Source organism: Ovis canadensis, chromosome 9, assembly GCF_042477335.2.
Source record: "Ovis canadensis isolate MfBH-ARS-UI-01 breed Bighorn chromosome 9, ARS-UI_OviCan_v2, whole genome shotgun sequence".
NCBI classification, from domain to species: Eukaryota; Metazoa; Chordata; class Mammalia; order Artiodactyla; family Bovidae; genus Ovis; species Ovis canadensis.
Window position 1 is genome coordinate 61,678,864 of NC_091253.1, and position 13,342 is coordinate 61,692,205.

General features: G+C 39.6%; 1 non-coding gene across 1 annotated transcript; it reads left to right on the top strand.

Annotated features, from left to right (window-relative positions):
• The first annotated feature begins 12,668 nt into the window (after positions 1–12,668).
• TRNAG-UCC (transfer RNA glycine (anticodon UCC)) lies at positions 12,669–12,740 on the top strand. The gene has a single exon. It is a non-coding gene; the product is annotated as a tRNA-Gly (tRNA).
• Positions 12,741–13,342: the final 602 nt, after the last annotated feature.

Here is a 13,342-nt window from a genome sequence, read left to right on the forward strand (position 1 = left end):
ACCTGGTTCCATAAGGAACAGACAGAATAGACCTTGTTCCAAGGATCTTTTTTCTGTTTTGACCCATCTGTGGGTTCCCTGAAGGACTGATGCAAGGGACTAATCTTTGTTTCACCTAATGCGGGGGACGACCCGTGAAGGGTTAAGTCTTGAGAGCTCCCTGGCAGGTATGCCGGGCCCTAGGACATGTGCCTAAGCTCCCTGTCCCGCCACCCTCAAGAATTTTTATAGCCCTTAATGCTCCAAGATGTTTGGTTTCGGCAACATTTCATAGAAGATAGATTATCTTATTGTGTATACTTCATAAAAGATAGATATTCTGATTGTGTTCTGTATACAATGGTAAGGGTCTGGTGATTGTATCCTGAGATTAAAAACAATCTTGTAAGTGCCTTAAGTCACGTACTTTACCCTCTATATACTGCAGCACAATAAAGCAAGGTATCAGCCATTTTGGTCTGATCCTCTCAACCCCATCTTTTGTCTCTCTCTTATTTTCTTAGCGGGGACGCTCCGTTCTCTCCCTGTGCAGGTGCGACTCTTGTTTGTGCTGGCCGCGGCAACCTAACTCAGTGAAAGAAAGTGAAAGTGTTAGTTGCTCAGTCATGTCCAACTCTTAGTGACCCCATGGACTAAAGCCCTTCAGGTTCCTCTGTCCATGGAATGCTCCAAAAACTGGAGTGGGTTGCCATTTCCTTCTCTAGGGCATCTTCTCGACCCAGGGATCAAACCTGGGTTTCTTGCATTTGCAGAAAAGATCTTTACTGTCTGAGCCAGCAGAGATGAAGTGCAAAGAAGTGCCTATAATGGAGTATGTTCATCAAAAACACTTAAAGACAAGTGAACGACTTGCCACCAAAATAGTAGTGGAAAGCAATAGACATGCTAAAAGCCTGGATGGAAAAGCTGGAGCATTTGGGGGCATAAAGACTTTACACTCATCCACATATTCTGGGGAATCTGGAAAGCCCATGTGCATGCACAGAGCAGGGTGCATGCTCAGAAACCCCTGAGAAGAGCATGTGCTTTCACCTCTGGCTGATCTTTAAGGAACAATGGAGACAAGAAGTGAAGGATCAACTGGATCAGCAGGAGTTTTCTACCATCTTTCCCCCAATGGCACTGATTTTAACAATCACCCATGCATGGGAATACCTCTTCACAAACCCAGCAGTCCAGCAGAGAAGTTCCAGCATACTATTAAAGCAAGCAAAAAAAAAAAAAAAAGTCCAGATTAGATGCAATAAAGATGCTAAAGATCAGTTACGCTCTACCTGCATTACCACTCCCCTAAGTAGCACAGCCTAGAGCCAAGAGAAGCTCCCTCGGGCTGATCTCTCCCCTACAGGAAAGTGAAAGCATGTGAGTGAGCATGTGGCTTCCCAGCTGTCTGAGATACTTGCAGGAAACCCATTTCTTTCTCACCTGATCCAGAATACTGAGGCGTGCTGCTTGACTGCAGACTGGGATCAATTGAAGTTGTACCAGAATATAGGAAACCAAAAGTTGTTTCTTTAAAAAGAGCAATGATATTGATAAACATTTAAGTAACCAACAGATAGGTAAGTGTGTGTGTGTGGGTGTGTGTGTGGGGGGGGGGTGGAATGGAGAGAGAGGAGACACACACACATACACAAATCAGAAATGAAAATGAAGGCATTGCTAATAACCTCGAAAAAAAGTCAAAGTGTTAGTCACTGAGTTGTGTCCAACTCTTCGTGACCCTAACCATCACAAAGGACCACATATTGTACTATTCCATTTATCTGAAATGTCCAGAATAGGCACATCTGTGTGTGCTTAGTCACTCTATGACCCCATGGACTGTAGCTTGCCAGGCTCCTCCGTCCATGGGGATTTTCCAGGCAAGAATACTGGAGTGGGTTGCCATGCCCTCCTCCAGGGGATCTTCCCAACCCAGGGATCGAACCCAGGTCTCCTGCATTGAAAGCGGATTCTTTACCATCTGAGTCACCTGGCAAATCTATAGAGATAGATATAATTAGCAGTTGCCTAGGGCTGGGAGCTCTGGAAGTTGGAGGGTAATGGCTAAGGTGTGTCACGTTTCTTTTTGGACTGATTAAAAACTTCAAAAATAGAATCTGGTGATGGAAATACACATCTGTAAATATTCTAAAAGCTATCAAATTTTGCACTAAATTGGTGAAATGTATGCTATGTGAACACGTATCAATAAAACTTTAAAAAAATTTCCTGTGTATACATACCACCCCAGCCAGCGCTCCCCCCCCCCCCAACACACACACATACAAACCACTAGAATTTGGAGATAATATGGTAATAGTGACATAGAGCTGAGGAAATGAAGAAATAAAATAGAGGCACTCATTACTTCTAGGGACAATAGAATTTTATATCTGAAAGAACTAAATACAGAGAGTGAATATGGCCCAACAATAAATTGTGATTCAGGAATAATTATAATGGAGAGAAAACAGAGAGATGGGATACAGTAGAGGAAGGAATGCTAAAGCTGAAACTCCAATACTTTGGCCACCTGATGAGAAGAACTGACTTCTTGGAAAAGACCCTGATGCTGTGAAACATTGAAGGCGGGAAGAGAGGGGAATGACAGAGGATGAGATGATTGGATGGCATCACCACCTCAATGGGCATGAGTTTGAGCAGGCTCTGGGAGTTTGATGGAGAGGGAAACCTGGCCTGCTGCTGTCCATTGGGTCGCAAAGAGTCAGACACGACTGAGTGAGTGAACTGAACGGAACAGAACAGATATATTTTTCTTACAATAGCTCAAACAGTAAAGAATCTGCCTGCTATGCAGGAGATCTGGGTTTGATCCCTGGGTTGGGATGATCCACTGGAGAAGGAAATGGCAATCCACTCCAGTATTCTTGCCTGGAGAATCCCACGGACAGAGGAGCCTGGTAGGCTACAGTCCGTGGGGTTGCAAAGAGTGGGACACAACTGAGCGACTAACACTACTGCTACTGCAGATATATCTTCCTTACAATATATCAATAGATCCTTTTCACAGGGGATGGGAGAGTCCACACACTGCCTGTTATGTTGTCTCTGAGATGGAGCTAAAAGCAAGACCAGGGGCATTAAATTTCCATTCAAATACGAGTCCCTATAGGAAGCCTTTGCACTCTATTGTCTTTTGTTCATAGCCAAAACTAACTTATATTACAATTAAATGGCAAAGCTTTTTTATTTGCTTCAAATAAAGTGACATTTATCAGCACATCAAAAGCCAGTTATGGGTATTTGGGTAAGCATTACAGTGGGGGAGGGTAAGCACAAATCCATTGTGCTGAAGATATTTCTATGTCTTCATGATTAGCGTATCAGATAGAGGACTGCTGGGCTCTCTTACTGAAAGGCATTGTCACCATTTCTTCTCTCATTTCCATGACAATAATATTAGGGATGGAAAATTATGAAAAGCCTTCAAATGTCAGTTCTGTTCAGTCTAACTGTAACATCTGCCCCAATTTTTCCTGTTAGGTTGCAGATTCTGTTCTCTGTGGCAGACTCAGCTGAAATATAATCAGGAGGAACTATTGGAAAAATTCTTAAATATTCAGGCATGATTAAGAAGGCATTATACTTTGCCTGTAAGTAAAGATTTAAAGGGAACACTAAGAAACGAATCGCCAGTCTATGTTCGATGCAGGATACAGGATGCTTGGGGCTGGTGCACAGGGATGATCCAGAGAGATGATATGGGGTGGGAGGTGGGAGGGGGGTTCATGTTTGGGAACTCCTGTACACCTGTGGTGGATTCATGTCAATGTATGGCAAAACCAATACAGTATTGTAAAGTAAAATAAAGTAAAGTTAAAAAAAAAAAAACTAGATAGAATACAAACCCTGACAGAGAGGGAGGCAAGGCTTTACATTTCTGAATCCTGACCAAAATATCCCTACAGTTTTACAAGAAACTATATTTTTCTGCTATAAAAATTAAAAAAAAATAAAGGGAATGCATTACATTGTATTTCTCTTTCAGTGCCTTCTAAAATACAGGAATTGGGAATAGACCATCATTGCCAGGCTAAGGAGTTTGTTGTGGTTGTTTCTCAGAAGCAAATCTGTATATCACATCACTACTTTTATATGCTTGTATCTTATAAAAGGGCTTCCCAGGTATTTCTGTAGTATAGAATTTGCCTGCCAATACAAGAGACACAGAAGGCACAGGTTCAATCCCTGGGTCGAGAAGATCTGCTGGAGCAGAAAATGGCAACCCACCCCAGTATTCTTGCCTGGAAAATCCCATGGACAGAGATGTCTGGTGGGCTACAGCCTGTGGAGTCACAAAGAGTCAGACAGGAGTGAGCATCCATACACACATGGGCATCCGTATCTTATAAAAAAAGACCATATATTGTCTTTTCTTAAAGATACATCTGAGCCCATTGATAAAGGCTTGTATGTGAGCACTGAGTTACCTTGAATGTATGGGTTCCTAAGAGCTTTAGACATAATTAACATTTGGGGCAAGTAAATCTTTGTTATAAATGTTACTGTTTGAAAATGTAAGATTGTTTAAGGGTATGAGACTGTTGGCTTTTAAATCTACAGTCTTCAATTTGGAAGTAAGGAAATTTTATATTTTCCGCAGTGACTTACAGGGTGTTTTTTTTCCTCATGAATGGAGAACAGCAAGGGTGACTGAGTACTGTAGGAAAATCCTCCTAATAAAGCCCTGTCTCATAACCAAACTTTTTCTTAGTTTTCAGATCTCAGTTTGCCTAGTTCAATATTTCTTTATCCATCAAAGAATAGCCTTGAATAACTTGATTTATTAGCATTATGAAAAGATTATTTTTTTCCTTTTCCTCCTTTTAAATTTATGCTAAGACTAGTAAAAGAAATAGCTGCTTCAGCCTTTTCAAAAGAAATGTCATCATTTCTTTTCAAAATATTTTATATAGTTTATGACTCAACTATAAATCTTCATGCCCAATGAACAGAGGAACACTATTATGGATGATCAAGGATAGTCGCTGATCCAAATATTATAAGTAATACAAATAATATAAGTAAATATTTAATGTACATGGTCTGTGTTACGGGAAGCATAGATAAGAGTGTGTCATGATTTTCATGATTTTCACTTCTTTCTCAACATCTGAAAAAAACTTCTACCCTAAACACCACTCAAAGAGCACCTTGTTTGAGAAGTTGACCTTATTCTTGCAATTAATTGTTCCTTCCTCTAGGATTCTTTCATAATACTTTCTAGATCACTTTTAGTATTTATGTCTGATTTATTTTAACTCCTCTCTAGGAAAATCCCATGGACAGAGGAGCCTGATAGCCTGTGGTCCATGGGGTCACGAAGAGTCGGACACAACTGAGCGACTTCCCTTTCACTTTTCACTTTCATGCATTGGAGAAGGAAATGGCAACCCACTCCAGTGTTCTTGCCTGGAGGATCCCAGAGACGGGGGAGCCTGGTGGGCTGCCGTCAGTGGCGTCACACAGAGTAGGACATGACTGAAGTGACTTAGCAGCAGCAGCAGCAGCAGACTGTGAGCTTCTTCAGGTCACTGGCCCTATTTCACATGTGTGTGTATTCTTAATACTCATTAACTGATACTTTCATTCAACAAACATTTTTATTGAGTATTTGTTATGTGAGAGGCACTGTGCTAGGCACTGAGAACAAAATAGGTTGAAAACATAATGGTTGGCTTCTTTCCAAAGCTTTAGTCTAGTAGAGAAGAGAGAGAGAACATTTTTTTGCTGGTTCTTCATAATAACTGATAAGCATTAAGATGAAAATATACATGATGGTCTGATAGTGATAAACAGGAAGGCTTAAAGCTAGTAAAAAGGTTGAAGCCCGAGCTCACCATAGCAGAGAACAAGTTAACTAGTCAAAATTATGGCAGGAATGAGATGTGGAAAAGTTATATGGTTTGAGAGAGAAAGTATAAGAAAATGCCATGTGATGTGAGGAACATAGCCAGTCCAAGTGGTTCTTCTCAGAGTAATTGGAGCACAAAACCAAGATTTAGGCATGAAGTGAAACTGAAGAGGAGATGAAGGCTAAGCCATTTAAAGTTCTTGTTCTTGTTGACAATTTCCTACTTTTCCCTCAGTGCATTAATAACTCAGTGAAGTGAATGAAGGAGGCAATGTTTTAATAAGATCTGCCTTCACTCTGGATTTTCCATGTGTTGATAGTCATATTGCAAAAACCAAATTGGAGCCAAATAACGACTAAATGGTGGAAGTCAACGAATACTGATCTTAAACCAGTGCTTATGTGATCAATGAGTTGTTACATCATAGCCAGTTAGTTCAGTTCAGTAACTCAGTCATGTCCAACTTCTTTGTGACCCCCATGGACTGCAGCATGCCAGGCCTCCCTGTCTATTGCCAATTCCCAGAGCCTACTTAAATTCATGCCCATTGAGTCGGTGGTGCCATCCAACCATCTCCTCCTGTGCCTCCCCCTTTTCCTCCTGCCTTCAATCTTTCCCAGCCTCAAGGTCTTTTCCAGTGAGCTAGTTCTTTGCATCAGGTGGCCAAAGTATTCAAGTTTCAGCATCAGCATCAGTCCTTCCAACAAATATTCAGGACTGATTTCCTTTAGGATGGACTTGTTTGATCTCCTTGCAGTCCCAGGGACTCTCAAGATTCTTCTCCAACACCACAGTTCAAAAGCATTGATTCTTCGGTGCTCAGCTTTCTTTATAGTCCAACTCTCACATCCATACATGACTACTCAAAAAACCATACCTTTGACTAGACGGACTTTTGTTGGCAAAGTAATGTCTCTGATGTCTCTGCTTTTTAATATGCTGTCTAGGTTAGTCATAGCTTTTCTTCCAAGGAGCAAGCATCTTTTAATTTCATGGCTGCAGTCACCATCTGCAGTGATTTTGGAGCTCAGGAAAATAAAGTCTGTCACTGTTTCATCCCCAAATACATTTAAAAGGTTCACTGTCCCAGACTTTTATAACCAAATGAGAAGAATCTCAGTGGGGATCAGAAAGGACTGCATTTGAGATTAAAAAAAAAAAATCAGCCTATGAGCAATTCATTGAGATTCTAGAAATCAAGAGAATTTGAAGAAGTGATAATAGTTGTTTAAAAAGATTATTTAGAGATCATTAATTTGATTTCAGTAATAGATGTATAGATATGTACTATTTATCTACTTTTAAAAGTTTCTCTATGTGTTCATTTTACTGTGAGACTCAATATACAAATGGATAATGGCCAGACTATATATAATATAGAACTTTGACTTACAGCCTGCAATAAACAGCCCAGGAAGCCAATCCATTATCTGCAGTAACCAGCCTATGAATCTAATCTGCTATTGATGAGTCAAATTTATAGGAAGTCATATTGTGATCTCTAGTAACAATCCAAGAGCCAGCTAGTAATAGTCAGAACCAAAAGATAAAATTTGGTTAATAACTAAAAGCTTCCAAAATTTTTTCCTAGTTTCCAGCTTATTACCAACCAGAGAAAGGAAATATGTGTCCTGGGCCAATTACATAAGATGCCCTGCTTCTAGTTAGCCTGTCCACAGCTTCTCTCTGCCAACAGACTCCACTCAGAGTATAACCTGAAACCTTTCTTTTATTCCACTCTTTGCCAGCCTTTGAATCTGTGAAGCCCATAAATGATGATGGCTAAATTCCTTGCTCTAACAAACTCTGAATAGGTAACCTTTGTTTCCTTGCATTTGGTTGGTCTTCATTTACTTCCACAATAGGTTCTCTGTCATAGAGAGTTCTGTTGTAGAGCTGTTTCTTTACCTCTAGCTACATATCCTTTTCACTAGGATCTGAGATATTGAATGGATGAGTTACAATGTTTTATAGCTACTATGCATATAAGTGTGGGTTTCCTAGATGGTGCTAGTGGTAAAGAACCCTCTTGCCAGTGCAGTCGACATATGATATTTAGGTTCAATCCCTTGGTTGGGAAGATCCCCTGGAGGATGTCATGGCAACCTACCCCAGTATTCTTACCTTGGAGAATCCCATGAGCAGAGGAGCTTGGCAGGCTACAGTCCATAGGGTCGCAGAGTTGGACACTACTGAAGTGACTTTGCACACACACACACATATATATAAGTGTACATGTGTGAAAAAGAAAGAACAGAAATAAAGAAATGGAGATAGAGAAAATGAGCTGGGTATTTGGGAGTCTAAGGTTGGTGACATTCATTCACTCAACCCATTAATATTGAATGTCGTCAAAGTGTCAGGCACCATTTAGGCCTTTTTGATGCATAGGAGAAACCAAAGATCCCTGTCCACATGGAGCTTAAATTTCAGGAAGGAAACAAGCAATAAACAATGAATATAATAAATAAGTAAATTTTATAGTATCTTCAAAGAAAGTATGTGTTATGTGAAAAAAACAAAGGAAGGTAAAAAGGTTGCCAAGGGTTTGGGTGGAGAGTAAATTGAATCGGTAGGTAAGGAAGGTCTCATTATAAAGGTGATGATTGAAGAAAACTTTGGAGAGTATGAAAAGTGAAATAAGCAGATATAGCTGGTGGGAAAATTTTTTAGAATGAGAAGAGCTAAAACAAAGACCTAAAGATGGAAAGGTGCCTGGTGTGTTCACGTAATAGCAGAGGTGAATGTGAGAGATGGAGAGAGTGCTCTTACCATTATACAGATGTTTGCTTTTTAACTGAATAAAGTGGGAAGTTGCTGTAGAGTTAAATTTTAGAAAGATTCTCTTCAATGCATTGAGGATAGACTAGACGGGGAGGAGGGGATTTAGAATTCAGTTTTGTGTGTACATTTAAATATTAGTATGTTCAATAGCATAGACATTCATGTAGTAGCTAAAAATGTAACTAGACAGTTCTAAAACACCAGTTCCTTTTCCCCTATTCCATCCACCTAGAAATCAGATGAAGCCAGGCTATGCCTTCCCTCTCACCTTAACTCCTCTAGAGCTTTTTGTTGTTCAGTTTCTAAGTTTTGTCTGACTCTTTGCAACCGCATGGACTGCAGCACGCCAGGCTTCCCTGTCCTTCACCGTCTCCTAGAGTTCACTCAAACTCATGTCCATTGAGTTGGTGATGCCATCCAACCATCTCATCCTCTGTCACCCACTTCTTTTCCTGCCTGTAATCTTTCCCAGTATTAACCTCTTATCCAATGAGTCTACTCTTCGCATCAGATGGACAAAGTATTGGAGCTGCAGCATGTCTTTCCAATGAATATTTAGGGTTTATTTCTTTTAGGGTTGACTGGTTTGATCTCTTTGCAATCAAAGGGATTCTCAAGAGTCTTCTTCTAGAACTTTAATAGACCTGAAAAAGTACACATGGCCTCAAATAAACATATGTTAAAATAAAATATTTCATATTCCCTAAATTTGAAGCCCAGTCTACATCCCCTCTACAATTTTCAATCCATGTGACAATTACATCTAGCATCACTTCACCATAAATGAGTCACATACATTGAAAAGCATAAGAATTGTGAGAGGAAAATAATATGTATATATATATATGTATATGTATATGTATATGTATATGTGTATATATATATATATATATATTCTGATGCAATTGTAATAATTGCTAATGTGTAAGAGGGGAAAACTGGAACTGAAATAAACTTGATTTAATCTTAACATTAGTCCTGAACTCTAAGAAACATTCCCTCAGGCTCTCTCACCCATGGCCTGTACCTGTGGTTTCATGTTAAAGTGTTACTTAAATGCAAAATGTAGGAGGACTGACACCAATGGAAAAAAAAGTACATATACACAGAAAGCTGACTTACATAGTAAATGGAAGATGAAAAATGTGTGGTTCAGAGGAATTTGTTACCTGAAAATTCACTCTACTTTCTTACTTTCCTCATGTAAAGAGATTTGAGATGGAGAAATGTAAAACGTCTTACATTTTGGCATCAAAATGCTATTCTGTCTCTTTATATTTTCATTGAAAAGAAAAATGTAGGAATTCAGAAAGAATGCATGTCCACTTAACCTGATTATGGCCCTTTGGCAAGGCTTTTCTTTCTAACCATAGTTTTTCCCTTGATGGTTGAGAGATATTTAAAGAGCACAACCTATTTAGATATTCAATGTAAATGAACAAAAATCCATCTTCACTATTTTTTTCTGATATGTTTATTGATGCAATTACAGAATACAAAATTTCCATCATTATTTTTGGCCAACACATAAACAGAACTAAAATTATTTGCTTAAATTTCAAGCACTTATGAGTTTCAACTAAACACTGGGTAAAAAGTTAATACAGATGTTATAAATAACCCTCTATGCATTAAAGGGCTATTATCTTGCAGTATACTCAAGGGACTAAAAGTAGCCTGTGTTGAAATTATTGCTTAAAATAATTTAATTCTTAAGTAGAATTTGAAGTTTCTATTTTCTTTCTTTCTTAGTTTTTAGAACATTTATTGGAAGTAGTATTAAATACATAAATGGGAGCTATTAAAGAATTAGAGAATCTAAAATTATTTTCCATTGTATATCAAAGAATATATTGTTCTTTTTTTCTTTTTTATTACCATGTTATGGACCTTACAGAAGCAGAAGATATTAAGAAGAGGTGGCAAGAACACACAGAAGAACTGTACAAAAAAGATCTTCACAACCAAAATAATCACGATGGTGTGATCACTCACCTAGAGCCAGACATCCTGGAATGTGAAGTCAGGTTCATGTTTGGGAATGCATGTAAGAATTAAAGATTTTAAAATTTAAAAAAATAAAATAAAATAAAATAAAATAAAATAAAAAAAGAAAGCATCACTACAAACAAAACTAGTGGAGGTGATGGAATTCTAGTTGAGCTATTTCAAATCCTGAAAGATGACGCTGTGAAAGTGCTGCACTCAATATGCAAGCAAATTTGGAAAACTCAGCAGTGGCCACAGGACTGGAAAAGGTCAGTTGTCATTCTAATCCCAAAGAAAGGCAATGCCAAAGAATGCTGAAACTACCGCACAGTTTCACTCATCTCACATACTAGTAAAGTAATGCTCAAAATTCTCCAAGCCAGGCTTCAGCAATACGTAAACCATGAACTCCCTGATGTTCAAGCTGGTTTTAGAAAAGGCAGAGGAACCAGAGATCAAATTGCCAACATCTGCTGGATCATGGAAAAAGCAAGAGAGTTCCAGAAAAACATCTATTTCTGCTGTATTGACTGTGCCAAAGCCTTTGAGTGTGTGGATCACAAAAAACTGTGGGAAATTCTGAGAGAGATGGGAATACCAGACCACCTGACCTGCCTCTTGAGAAACCTATATGCAGGTCAGGAAGCAACAGTTAGAACTGGACATGGAACAACAGACTGGTTCCAAATAGGAAAAGGAGTACATCAAGTCTGTATATTGTCACCCTGCTTGTTTAACTTATATGAAGAGTACGTCATGAGAAACACTGGACTGGAAGAAACACAAGCTGGAATCAAGATTCCCGGGAGAAATATCAATAACCTCAGATATGCAGATGACACCGCCCTTATGGCAGAAAGTGAAGAGGAACTAAAAAGCCTCCTGATGAAAGTGAAATAGGAGAGTGAAAAAGTTGGCTTAAAGCTCAACATTCAGAAAACGAAGATCATGGCATCTGGTCCCATCACTTCATGGGAAATAGACGGGGAAACAGTGGAAACAGTGTCAGGCTTTATTTTGGGGGGCTCCAAAATCACTGCAGATGGTGATTGCAGCCATGAAATTAAAAGACGCTTACTCCTTGTAAGGAAATTTATGACCAACCTAGACAGCATATTCAAAAGCAGAGACATTACTTTGCTGAATAAGGTCCGTCTAGTCAAGGCTATGGTTTTTCCTATGGTCATGTATGGATGAGAGAGTTGGACTGTAAAGAAAGCTGAGCGCCAAAGCATTAATTAATGCTTTTGAACTATGGTGTTGGAGAAGACTCTTGAGAGTCCCTTGGACTGCCAGGAGATCCAACCAGTCCATTCTAAAGGAGATCAGTCCTGGTGTTTTTTGAAAGGACAGAAGCTAAAGCTGAAACTCCAATACTTTGGCCACTTCATGCAAAAAGTTGACTCATTGGAAAAGACTTTGATGCTGGGAGGGATTGGGGGCAGGAGGAGAAAGGGATGACGGAGGATGAGATGGCTGGATGGCATCACCGACTTGATGCACATGAGTTTGGGTGAATTCTGTGAGTTGGTGATGGACAGGGAAGCCTGGTGTGCTGCAATTCATGGGGTTGCAAAGGGTTGGACATGACTGAGTGACAGAACTGAACTGAACTAATTACCATGTTATTGACCACGGCACATAGTCCCCAGAATGAAAGCCATTATTTCTGAACTTGTTTTGCAGTCTTGTGTGATGATGCACCTAATTTTTTTCCAGTCTTATATTAGTGTCTCTATCTCTGAGCAGAAGTGATAACACCCTAATGCACATTATAAGCACATCTTTTGTAGCTGAGAGTAGAGATAGAAGAATAAATGTGGCAAGGTGGATAGCATATGGAATGTAACATCTGTGTATCCAAGTTCAAGTCCCACTCTTGTCATTTTCAGTAGTTATTTACTTACGGCAAATCAGTGAACTATTGGAGCTTTGGTTTTCTCATCTGTAAAAAATGATGATATTAAAAGTGATTGCATAATTTTGATGGGAATGAAAATGTTTTATAAGGTGAATCCTACTATAGAAATTCTAGCATTGGTGGTATAGTGGTGAGCATAGCTGCCTTCCAAGCAGTTGACCTGGGTTCAATTCCTGGCCAATGCCTCGAGCTGACCTTTTGGAGAAGGAAATGGCAACCCACTCCAGTATTCTTGCCTGAAAAATCCTATGGACGGAGGAGCCTGGTTTACTGCTGTCCATGGGGTCACAAAGAGTCAGACACGACTGAGCAACTTCACTTAAGCAACTTATAGTTATATGCCTATCTTTAAGTTAAGTGTTCAACTCTGAGATCCCGTGGACTGTAGGCCCATCAGGCTCCTCTGCGCATGGGATTCTTCAAGCAAGAGTGCTGGAGTGGGTTGCCATGCCCTCCTCCAGGGAATCTTCCTGACCTAGGGATCAAACCCAGGTCTCCTGCACTGCGACTGACTCTATACTATCTGAGCCACCAGGGAAGCCCTGCTTATCTTGAATATATAAATAAATAAACAACTGAATTAAAGCACAGATTCTCTACATTTATGTTAGCTCTGTACTTAAAGTATATATCTTATTGATGGTCTAAGAACTGACAGTATTTGGGGGATGGTTGTTCAGTATGGGGCTAGCCGGTGGCCCCGTGGTAAAGAGTCCATCTGCCAGTGAAGTGATACAGGTTCAGTCCCTGGATTGGGAAGATTCCCCCGGAGTAGAAAATGGCACCC